At 46.4% G+C, this 12,138-nt stretch overlaps 1 protein-coding gene across 1 annotated transcript in view; it reads right to left on the reverse strand.

The window, feature by feature from the left end:
• Positions 1-9,088, reverse strand: part of GPR45 (G protein-coupled receptor 45) — a 91,362-nt gene extending 82,274 nt beyond the window's left edge. The window contains exon 1 of the mRNA XM_074400490.1: positions 8,823-9,088. The gene's annotated coding sequence lies outside the window, so the exon portion shown is untranslated. The remainder of the gene's footprint in view (positions 1-8,822) is intronic.
• Between the last annotated feature and the right edge of the window lie 3,050 nt (positions 9,089-12,138).

Consider the following 12,138-nt stretch of genomic DNA (forward strand, 5'->3'; position numbering starts at 1 on the left):
CCACTAATCCCTGCTGACTGTCATCTGCTTTTCAATTCCAGAAAGCCAGTCCTAGAGGATGGAGTCAAGTTTCTTCCTCCTTCCTCCTTTGTCCAATAACTGCCCAATAAAATGCCCCTGACACCACTAGGAGCTGAGGCTAACCTGAAGGGGGTGGATGTGTCAATCCTATTCTGCCTATGAGGAGAACATGTACTACTTTGGAAAGAGCAATGGGGGACAAAAAGCCAGGCGCCAGACCAGGTGGGCAACTGCAGGAAGTAGCAATGAAGTCAGATGTCTTCTCTAAAGAAGCAAGGTGGTGGGCACAGTGGCTCAAGCCTGTAATCCCAGCACTTTGGGAGGCCAAGGTGGGCAAATCACGAGGTCAGGAGATCGAGATCATCCTGGCCAACATGGTAAAACCCCGTCTCTACTAAAAATACAAAAATCAGCTGGGCGTGGTGGTGTGTGCCTATAGTCCCAGCTACTTGGGAGGCTGAGGCGGGAGAATCGCTTGAACCAGAGAGTTAGAGGTTGCAGTGACCTGAGATCGCACCACTGCACACTAGCCTGCTGACAGAATGAGATTCCGGTCTCAAAAAAACAAAACAAACAAACAAAAAGAAGCAAGGTATATACCATTACATCCAAGGGAAACAGAGACACCACAAAGAAGTAAATTGCTCCTCAAAGATAACAGTCTTTCTTTCCCAGACTTTGACCTTCCTCGTCCCCTGAAAGACAGTCAGGAGTCAAAGGTCTTGCTTCACAGAGTTACGCCAAGTCAGGTTTCCAGATGGTAGTAGGAGGATATTGAGGTGGTGATGGATGTAGGAGTGGGAAGCAGAGCTGGGAACAGGGACATGAGCATGGAACACCCCTTTTCCTGGGTACCTCTTCCTTCCTGTTGGGGCTATCAGTGCCCCCCCCTTGGTGGCCAGTCCAGTCCAGTAGTGGGTGCAGTCCGTGGCCCCATCAGTCTGACATCTGGAGCTATATATGTCTCTAGAGCACGTTCCCATCACAGTGCTTTCATAGTCCACATTTTACTTGAACGTCCTCACAAGTCTACTGCCCAGTGGTAGAGCAGGTACGATTGATTGTCTTCATTGACTGGGGAAAACTGAATTTAGCGCTTATAGATGCTAAATTTTCTACTCTGCTCCAGACACTCAATAGGGCTGCACGTACTTAGTTTCCTCATCTGTAAAATGGGACTAATAATAGTACCTCTCTCATAGGACGTTATAAGGATTAAATCATATAACGCCAGAGAAATGTGTCACATGGTACACAGGAGGTCTTCAATGTAAGTGCTGGCCGACCCCCTACAATATCCCTACAAGTGTCTACTGCAATCTCCGTTTTACAGATAGGACACTGAGGCGCAGAGAGGAAAATGGCAAACTAGGAACCAACCAGCATAAGAGGCTTCCTCAGGCCTTCAGTGCAGATCGGCACTCTTTGCACTCAAGGACATGATTTTTCTGGGAGCTTCTGTCTGTTGCCAAGTTCCACTTTCCTTGACCCATTCCCCCTGACTAAAGACGATCTCCTACATAGTGTGTGTGGCCTGGTTTGAAGAGCAATCACAAAGCCTTTTGTCTCCAAAAATACACAACGATTTGTCATCTTCCAAACAAAATTTCAAGCACCAGGCTTTATAAAGACTTCCATGACATAAAGAAAGAAGCTCTCACAAAAGTCCCTAGAGCTGTGAAACAATTTTGAAATAGGGTTGAGTGTCTGAGGCCAGTAATAATATGAAAGTCAAAAGGATGTTCTCATCAATATTCCTACAGTTTTAAAACTCCTTTTTCTTTGTTGCCTAATTTCCATCTCAGTTCTTTTTTCATGAAAGGTTAAGGGATGAAAAAAAGATAATTGGAAAAAAACCTATAAAACATATGTTTTTTTTTGTATACAGTAAACATTCCATAAATGCTTGTAAGATGTATGAATAAACTGTTAGTGAAAGGATGCGTATATTTTCTTCGTGTGAATTGGCCCAAAGATCAGTTTTATTGGGACTGATTATAACTTGCAACCTTGAGAATATCCACTAATGCCTTGCTATAAGTCCCACTGCCTTTACATTTTTTATGTACCCGATGCAAGGATATAGCCCGAATGCATCCAGAGGCTCAGGGGCTGTGCTAGCTCCATCAGAGCTCACTTTTGCTTTGCAAACATTCAACTTGAGCTTGATCTTGAGTTGGAAGCTCCCGTGCTTATGTCAGGATCAAAAGCACATGCAGGTAGTCACCTTCCTTTGGGTGTGGTGCGGATTATGTGCCTTTTACCGGCCACTTGGGAATTCCAATCCCATTTCCACCCATTTGATGAGTCTTCAAAAGAATCAACACACAAATGAGATCAATAGGCTGACACCTCTGAAATAGGATACATGTTTTCCTGGGAGCTTCATAACTAAGAAGTTCTCAGGTGAAAAGAGAACTGGACTCGCCAGAGCACCTGAGTTGGAGTCTTGGCTCGGTGGTCTCAGTGGGGAATGCTTCTCCTTCTTCCTCATCTGTAAAGTGGCAGCGGCAACACCCACTTAACAGGATCTGTGTGCACTGAAAAGGTTTGTGAGAGCACCTTGTAAATAATGAAGAGATAAGCTGGTCTACCTCTAAGGATCATTAGCACCAGCAGAGGAACAGGAGGAGGGGCTCATTGTGTGCCACTGGCTTGCCCTTGACTTGAAAAATAAATCACTCGTGATATATTCTCAGTAGCAAGTAACTTCAGATTACTTTTATGCACCCCTCTCTTGGATACATAAGCTTACCAATGACAAATGTGTGTGCACGAATGAATGAGCCATCCCCAAAGCAGAGCAGAAGTGCAGTCCTAGCATATTTGAAGCAACCCCACACGACAGTCCAGTATCTAACCACGTATAACAAGAAGTATTTACATTCCTATAGCACTTTACAATTTTAACAGCACATTCACGGCCATTTTACAATTTGGTCCTGACCGCAAACCTGGCAGCAGGTTGGGTGGGTGATACTATCCTTTCACATAAGGGGCTCAGAGGTGTTAGAGAATTTGAACAAGATCACATTAGAATAAGGGACAATGCAGGACCTCATGAGGATACATCACGGGTGCGGGGATCCTCAAACTTGGCAAAATAAATGCCCTAAAAAATCTAAGACCTGTCTCAGATTTTTGGGGTTCATACGTGTAAAAAAAAAAGAATGCTATACAAGCAATTCATAAGGAAAAAGCACAAATATACAATAAATATATAAAAAGATGTTTAAGACAATAAAAAATGCATCACACACACACACACACACACACACACACACACACACACACACACAAAAGAATAAGGGACAATGTCACTAAGCCATTCAAGTCTTCAGCTCGGTTCAGCTCACTGTACTGTACCTTCCTCAGGTAGAATAATTTTTTTTTAAAAAAGACTGCTTTTGCCTCTTTAGGTAGAAGTTTCTCATACCATCTTTTATCCATTCACTCTTCCACCTCCCCATCTATTTGCACATCCATCACCCATCCATCTATCCAGTGATGCATCCATCTACCCTTCCATCCATCCACCCACCCATTTATTGATCTATCCACCCAGTCATCCATCCATATATCCATTCTTTTGTCTGCCCTCTACATGTGTATCTATATATATCCATTTATCTTCCTATTCACCCACTGATTCTTTCATCTATCCACCCACTCATCCATCCATCCATTCACTCAACATTTGTGGTCCTTCTTTGTGCTTGTTACTGTACAAAGTATTGGAACTACTTATCAGTTTTTATTCATATAAAAAGCAAAGTTTTCAGTAAACAGGGATAGCTATAAGGGTAGTATCTGCATCACTGTCTTCTCATTTACCATAGGTTTTCCCTGATGACAGCAAAACAAAACAGTATGCTCGAATTCTTCCTGTCAAACACAATAAAGTACCTGGGAGGCTTGCAACAAAAGACCAGGAAAAGGCCTAGGTAGTAAGAGTTCTTTCCTTTCTAAGTGCATTAGAGGTACAATAATTACGGTTATGTTGTTGGAGCATTTGAGATGAAAAGGGCACACTTCCAATTACTTCACATGGGTAACAAGTTCAGATAATTAGAACTGTATCCCTAATAGGGTCTTGGAACTTTTTGGAAGAGCTAATTTAACCATCTAGGTGTTTTCTCAGGTTGCCATTCAGAGTTAAGACACACTTATCTTCATGATTGCACTCTGTTTTGGGCAGTGAACCAATGTCAATGATGCAAGTGCCCTAACATATTGAGACTCTGTAAAGTGATGTGTTTCAAAGGAGATAGGAATGAAACTTCAAAAATCAGAACAGATGGAAAAAAAATATGGATCAAATATCAACGGGTAACCAAAGAAAAAAAACCAAACATGCAAAACATAATAAACCATTTGCAAGTTCTTAACAAATACAATAAAACATTAACTGTTGAAACATTTTTAAAATTTGCCCAAGCAGCCTGTAAATTTTATGAAGTTACTTTCACCAAGTTTCCACATCACAGATGACTTATCAATTAACACAGTAAAGCTGTGGTGCTCAAACATTAGCACTCATCAGGATCACCTGGAAACCCTGTGAAAACACAGATTGCTGGGCCCTTCCCTCAGAGCTTCCAAATCACCAGGTTTGGAGTGGATCTTAAGAATCCGCATTCGTAACAAGCTCCCAGTGCCACTGCTGGTCCTGGGACCCCACTTTGAGAACTGTTGCAACAGACCATCTCTAGTCCTCATCTCCCTTAACTTCGCAGTTGTGTATGACACTAGGGATCACTCCTTAGACCTGCGAAGCCCGGCTTCTCTTGCTTTCCTTCCCATCTCCTCTCCTCTGTTCCTTCTTAGTCTCTTAGCGTTCCTTGGGGTTTTATCCTGGGCTACTGCCCTTTCACTGAAATCTGACTGAGCCATCTCATTCACTCTGAAGCCTTCTGTCACACCTTAAACCTGGTGGGTTCTCAGACTGAAGCTCTCACCTGTGTTTCAAAAGGGCAGGGTTTTCATCATCTTGCTTGTGACTGCCTCCCAAGTGACAGAGCATGCCTGGCCTATGGAGCGTGCTCAGTGTGGGTTACAACTCCCCAGCAGATATTTCTACCTGAATGCATCACACACTAACTTGCAAGTGAAACTAAGTACACACAGAAAGAAACATACCAAGGAAGGAGATTATATACACAAGATTCTTCCCTCATCTTTCAAGGGTACCATTATCCATCCATTTTGTAAGACCCAAGAAACCTAAGGGCTTTCCTTGAATTTTCACCTGGCAAACATCAACTTGTGTTCATTTTACCCCATAATTCTCTTTCAATTTCACTCATGTCTCCCCATTCCTGTTGCCACTGCCTAGTCCAGGTCACCACTGTCTCTCACCTGAATGCCCACCTGGCCTCCCACCTGTGCCTCCTGTAATCTCCCAACCCCACAGCCGCTGGCTGAATCCTCAAGTCTCCTCCTGCCATGCCTACCACACAAGCCGGTTCTAGAACTCTCCTAGTTCTCAGAGCCAAGCCCCACCCCTCAACAGGGCCTTCGTGTCATTCTGAAAGGGTCCCTATGGCCTCTTCAGCATTATTTTCACGTTTCTCCCACAGCCCTATACTCCAATCATCTTCAACTGAGTTTTGTTCTTCAAACATTCAGTGCTCTCTTATTTCTGAGGCTGGAATTCAAGATGTTTCTTCCACCTAGCGTAGACTTTCGTTTTCCCCCTACCACGTTTTAGCTGGATCACTTCTACTCAATTTTCCATTTTCAACTTAAAATTCACATCCTTCAAAAAGCCTTCCCTTTTCCCCACAAACAAAACAAAACTGGGTTAGACCCAGATTCTCAGGGGTTCCCCTAACCCTCGGTATCTGCATACAGGGTATTGCCTCTGCTTGTTGAATTTTTTTTTTGCCTTATGTGCCAATAACGCCATGACTCATATCTATATGGTCTCGTGTCTACATAGCACTGGGCTCAGCCCTGGATTTGGTCATAAATGGAACAGGCCAATTTCATTTAAGGAATAGGCCAATTGCATTTAACAGAGTAAAATGTAAAAGAAATTACCTAGAAATTATTTTAAAAGAAATCATTTTTCTATGTTGATAGAAGTCTAGTAGTGGCTCCACTGAGGGGATAGGGGCTCTGTTGAGAGGTACTGATGAGAAAAGGCATGAGGGGATCCCCTAGACCTATGGAAAATAGTCTGTAACTTACTGCTGATAGAGGTTTCACCAGAGGATACATAGGCAAAAATTCATCAAGCTGTCCACTGAAGAGTAGTGCATTTTATGTATGTAAATCGTATCTCAATAAAAGCAAATGAATGGTTTTTAAATTAACATAGAATTAGTATAGGCTATAACAATTTGTATGGGCTAAAACAATGTGTGTTGGATATAACATTAGAACTCAGTCTGAATGTTGGTAATCTCACAGATTCATATGCTGAAACCTAATCCCCAATGCGACTGTATCAAGAGGTGGGACTTTAGGAGATTAGCTCCCAAATGCCCACTGTCATGAATGAAATTAGTGCCCTTATAAAAGAGGCCCCAGGGAGCCTGTGTGCCCCATGTACCTTGTGAGAATACATAGAAGGCACCATGTATGAAGCAGAGAGCTGGCCTTCACCAGACACTGAAGCCACAGCACCCAGAAGCCACAGCACCTGGACCCTGGATTTGGCAGACTCTAGAACTGTGAGCAATACCTTTCTCTTGTTTGGAAATCACCCAGTCTGAGGCATTTTGTGATAGCAGACCGCAAAGACTAAAACACTATCACTGGCCTGAAGTGTCCTTGAGATGCTAATTATTTCCCAAAGATCCGTAATTCAAAACATAGCAAAGTAATTCTTTAAGACTTTGTTCTGAAAATATCATTGTTTTAGACTTACTGTGCCTTACTTAAACTTCAGGTCCTCAGAATGATTTCAGCGTCATTCTCCACAAAATTATTTACCCTATTTTAAAACTCTACTTCACAAATTAGAGAAGTCTGAGTTAATGACGTATAATTATACTTCGACATTTGAGAAGTCTTAAACTATGGTAATGACAATTGCAGCTCAGCTGGGTTCACATTATTTTTAATATGATCACTTTCCTTCTTGAATTGTAAAAACAGGACACAGGGCAAAAAACACCAGGTGGGTGACTCCATAGCCCTATTAAAAAGGAGCCACGGTCAGGCGTGGTGGCTCACGCCTGTGCACTTTGGGAGGCTGGGGCAAGTGGATCATCCGAGGTCAGGAGTTCAAGACCATCCTGGCCATCATGGTAAAACCCCGTCTCTACTAAAAATACAAAAATTTTCTAGGCATGGTGGCCCACGCGGGTTATCCCAGCTACTCAGGAGGCTGAGGCAGGAGAATCGCTGTAACCTGGGAGGTGGAGGTTGCGGTGATAAGAGATCACGCCGCTGCACTCCAGCCTGGGAGGCAGAGTGAGAGGCTATCTCCAACTCAGAAAAAGAAAAAAATAAAAAAAAGGAGCCCTGCTCCCTGACTTCGGGAAGATTTTCCCAGCTTGTCAAGAAACGTAGGCTTGTCTAGCTGTCTTTTATTAGACTAGAACATAAAACACAGAAGTTCAAGATTCGTTTTCTAACCAACGGAGGAAAAGGCGGAGGGTTTAAGAGCTTGTTTTTTGGAAGTTTTACTTCTAAGAAGGTTCCCTGCCTTCTGGTGCTGGGCTTACCAACAGCCCCGGGGCTCTGTTGCTGTATTTGTTCTGACTGGTCAGCCGTCCTTGGGGCCTGGTGAAAGCCAATTTTAAAAAACAGCAATGAAAGCATTCCTTAGATAGGGTGAAAACCCCAAGGGAAACTGTACATCCAGATTGAGGCGCTCCCAAAGCCACTTGGCACTGAGGGGATGCTTTCCACACTGCAGATGAGAAGCATTGCCTGCAGCTGTCTTGGGTGATGTCCCTACAAAAGTACCTGTTTTGCATCTATTCTTGGTATTGTGTTAGTGAACCTTTCACTTTCCTTACGTTTCTATTTGCTACTGGCATTTCGACACTCAGAAGTCAAAGGAGAGTAAGTTTGAAAACTCCCAATTGTCCAACTTAATGAAGATATTATTTTATCATCATCATCACCAAGCATATATAACCGTCCAGTACAGGACTGGACAAACTGGAAGCAACCCAGCCATCTCAGTGTGATTAGGAGAAATGAAGTGCCGCTGTGCCCCCTTTCCTGATGGGAAAATTGAGGTGGCGAAATGGAAACGGGAAGATAAATGTCCCACAGCGGATGTACTTATTCCTAATTTGGCGCACTCTGTCGCTTTTCCAAAGTCGTACCCAGTGAAAAGGAGATGATCTGATAAAGTTGGCACTGCACAGGGATATGAGATGGGAGGTGAGGCAGGGGAGCTGGGATGGGCGACGGTCAGTGATGGTGGTGGTGGTTGGTGATGGTGGTGACGGTGGCGCTTGGCCGGCTCCTCTCCCGTTTCTCCATCACTGCCCGTTCTCTCTGCCTCCTCCGTCCCCGCGTGGCCTCTGCCCAGAGAAACAGGATTTGCACCCAAGCCGCACGTCTGTGGGCGCCAGGCTGCGGCACCCCGCGAGCCCGCACCCCCTACCCCGGCCCCGCGGCCCGGCGGGCCCCGCGCCCCTCTCTGCGCCCCGCGCGCTCCTCGGCTGTGGCCCCGCTCCGCTTCCCTCGCGCCCCCGCGCGCCGGCACCGCCCGAGCATCCCGGGAGGCGAGCGGCGGGAGGATCTTGCCGGCCCGGCCCCCACTGCAGGGAGTGCCCGCGACCCCCGGCCCGCTCCCCGCCGAGACCCCCGCGGCCCGGCCACCGGTCACTTACGGCTGCGCTGGGCCCCGCGCGCCCGGCGGCCTGAGACAAAGGCTGCGCGGTCGCGGCGCCGCCGGCTGCTCCCCGAGCCGCAGCTGCCGGGGCCCGGGAGGAGGGTGGGGGACAGGGAGGAGGGAGAGAAGGAGGAGGACGGAGGGAGGAGGGGGCGGCGGCCAGGGAAAGCGGGGGAGGGGCCGCCGCGGCGCCGGCCACCCAGCTGCAGCGGCCCGAACCCAAACCCTCCTCCTGCGGCCAGCCACCCTCCTGGGCGCAGTCCTCCCCGGTCCTCCGCCCCAAAACCTCCCCCGCGAGACCAGGGTACCGCCCCCCGGGGGGAGGGGTGAGAGGAAGAGGAAGGGAAGGAGGAAGGAGGTGTATGTGTGCGTGTGTGTGTTCATTCTTAATCGTGATGCTCACCACCCACGCCCGCGGCAGCGAGCAATCTTAGGAAAATGCTCGACTCCCGGCTTCACCTGGCCACCCGTGGGAAGCATCCTCACCTTCCTCCTTCCACGCACCCGCACACCTCGCCTCCAGATGGTCCAACCATTTTATGAGCAGCGAAACTGAGACCTGGGAGGTGAAATGCCCGAGGACGCAGGGCTACCGAGTGGCAGGCTGAGAGGAGATTGCCGGGTCTGAGCCCTTTAAGAGGAGGACCTAGATGCTACCTGTTCTGTCCTGGGCCGATGCCCCCGTGGGGATGGGTCGAGGCCGGGAATGGGACAAGCACATGCCATCCTGCCTGGGCCTGTGAGGGGACCCTTAGGCTTTTTTTTTTTTTTTTTCTGGGAGAAGTAAGCTTCCCAGTCATGTGCTTGACTCAGACATTTGCATCTTGGTATAAAGAGTAGCTTTGATTTATTTTTATTTTAAAAACTTCTTATTATGGAATTTAAAAAATTAAAGGTAGAATAGTGCAATGAATGCACAATTGCTGAGCTTCAAAGATTGTCAATATTTTCCGTTCTTTCATCTTACTCCTTCCCTTCCCCATCCAAGAGGCTAAGGACTTTAAAAAAACATAATTACAATATTATAATGCCACTTTACAAAATTAAGAATAATTCCCGATGCCCTCTGATTATCACTGAGCAGCTGATAGCTATTCATTGAACAGCCATTTTCCAGGTCCGTGTTTAGCACTTTGACTGTGCTGCTTAACTTTCGTTGGGCCTGAATTTTGTCCAAAGCTACTTGTGGACAAAAGTCCTGCAAACCTGTTGCTGGCCTGCAGTCACCTAGGGACTGCACAACTAGAGAATGTGATCCATCATGGGCCCAACACTCATTACTCTGTCCCTGCCCTCTTGAAAATTTTGATTGAAGCCTATCCTTTCAGAAAAACGCATGCAAAGAACTTTGATCTGAATTATAAGGGTTTCCATTCAATTCACACAAAATGCCTTAACCCTAGTGCAGGTTACAAACTACAGAGGTGGGCTGAAGTGTCCCCTGCATCCCCTTGGAGTCCTATGGGCCGGCTCCTGAAGGCTCTGCTGGGTCTGGCCCCCACCAGAAAAGCTGTATTTGCCATTGGTTTGCCTGGAGTCCTGAGGCCTGAGCACAGCAAAGAGGGAAGTTATCGCGGTAGCTTTATTCTATATTAAAGTCTTGCGCAGGTGAGATGGAAAGGGATGCTCAGGCACACCTTAGAAGAGCATCTAAAGAGGATGAAGAGGTTCTGGCTGTGGCAAGGGACCCCTGGACAGTCAGTTTCCCTGAACTCCTCTAGTGGCAGAGCCGAGGCTGGCTGTTAGTAAGTGGCTTTGAGGGCAGCGTTAAGAGGTGGCAAGGCAGAGTGGCCAAGAGGCAGGCTCTGGACTCACACCACCTGGCTTTCAATCCCATACCTCTTGCCAGCTGTGTGACCTTGGCTGAATTACTTGGCATCTCTGTGCTTCAGTTACCTCATTAGGAAAAAGTGGGATTGTGGATCAAACCTGTGTATTGGGGCTGCCAGAGGTGTTTATAGGTGTATAGTGCCCGATACAGAAAGGCTGGCAAGGTGCTTGGAGCATTCATACTGCTGGTACCCCCTACATGGGAGACCACAGTGTCTAAAGCCCAGAGGGCCGACTGCTCCAAAGGAGTTACAGCCTTACTTTAAGCAGACAAACAGCGCCCATACCTGCTTTCTGCTGCACTAGAAGCAGAATGTGCAGAAGAGAAAATGGGTACAGATGCATACTGCCAGCCTCAGTGGGACTTCCAGACACTATGAGTTTCCCCACTGCCATGGATCCAGGAAATCATCCTTAGGATGCTGAGGGGAAGGGTTCCTTCTCTGTCCCCTCACCCCAGTTGAACTGGTCTCAGTTAGTGGAACATGACATTCCCTCTCCCGCCTCCCTATGCCTTATCTCCTCTTGTGAATCTGTCCCTGACCACCTCAGGCAGAGGATGTTCTCTCCAGTCTGAGACCCTGGGCCTGCCCTGCATTCCTGATTCGAGCTGTTGATTGTGATGAGAGCTGTTTATTGCTGTGTGGGTTGTATCGACCTCTCTAGACTATGTACTGAGAGCTGGAATTGTTATCAAGTCTCAGCGTTTCCTGTAATGTCTTGTCCATTGCCTGACCTGGTACTGGTACAAACAACACTTCATGTAATATGCACACAGAAAATAGTTTGTCCTCCCAAAGGGTTTGGCCCAGGCCAGGATTTCCATGTCCTGTAGCCAGCCCAGTGGCTAGCCCAGGTGACCCAAACCTGCTCACCTGCCAGCCCTTCCCTGGAAGCGAGGAGACCTGCTTCTGTGAGGGGCGTTTGAGTGCCCCGATGATGACTCTCTGATTTTGTATCTTCACCTGTATATTCTCTGCTGTATATTCTCATCCCCTAAATGGGAAGTGCAGTTACTTGCTGTATTGTGGTTCTGAATTTCAGTGACCTTGTTCTGAAGAGAATCAACCTTGCCCTTTTCCTTGACCTTTTCTACCACTTTTGTTCCCTCATTTGTAACTCTCTTTTCCTTCCCTCCCTAGTAATATGGATTATACCGATTTTTTTTTAAAAAACTTTTGATGTACTTTGTATCAATTAGCCACAATGTAGCCATAATGCAATATTGAATCTAAGGCTTTTGTGGATTGAGATGAACAAATGAAATGTGGTGTCTGGTTCTGCCCATGGGAGAACTGTCAAACTGCAGGTCTTCTTGCAGAATGAAATATTTGGGGGACACTCAGATCTTCTGATTCTTTTGGGAAATAATTTTTACCGAAAATCTCTAGTAATGTGTCCAGATCAAACATAATGAAGAACGTTATGAGGACCCATTTATTCTTTGTGGACAATCTGACACTTCAAACCAGCTCTAAGAAAGA

This window comes from Saimiri boliviensis, chromosome 1 (genome assembly GCF_048565385.1).
Source record: "Saimiri boliviensis isolate mSaiBol1 chromosome 1, mSaiBol1.pri, whole genome shotgun sequence".
In the NCBI taxonomy this organism is placed as follows: Eukaryota; Metazoa; Chordata; class Mammalia; order Primates; family Cebidae; genus Saimiri; species Saimiri boliviensis.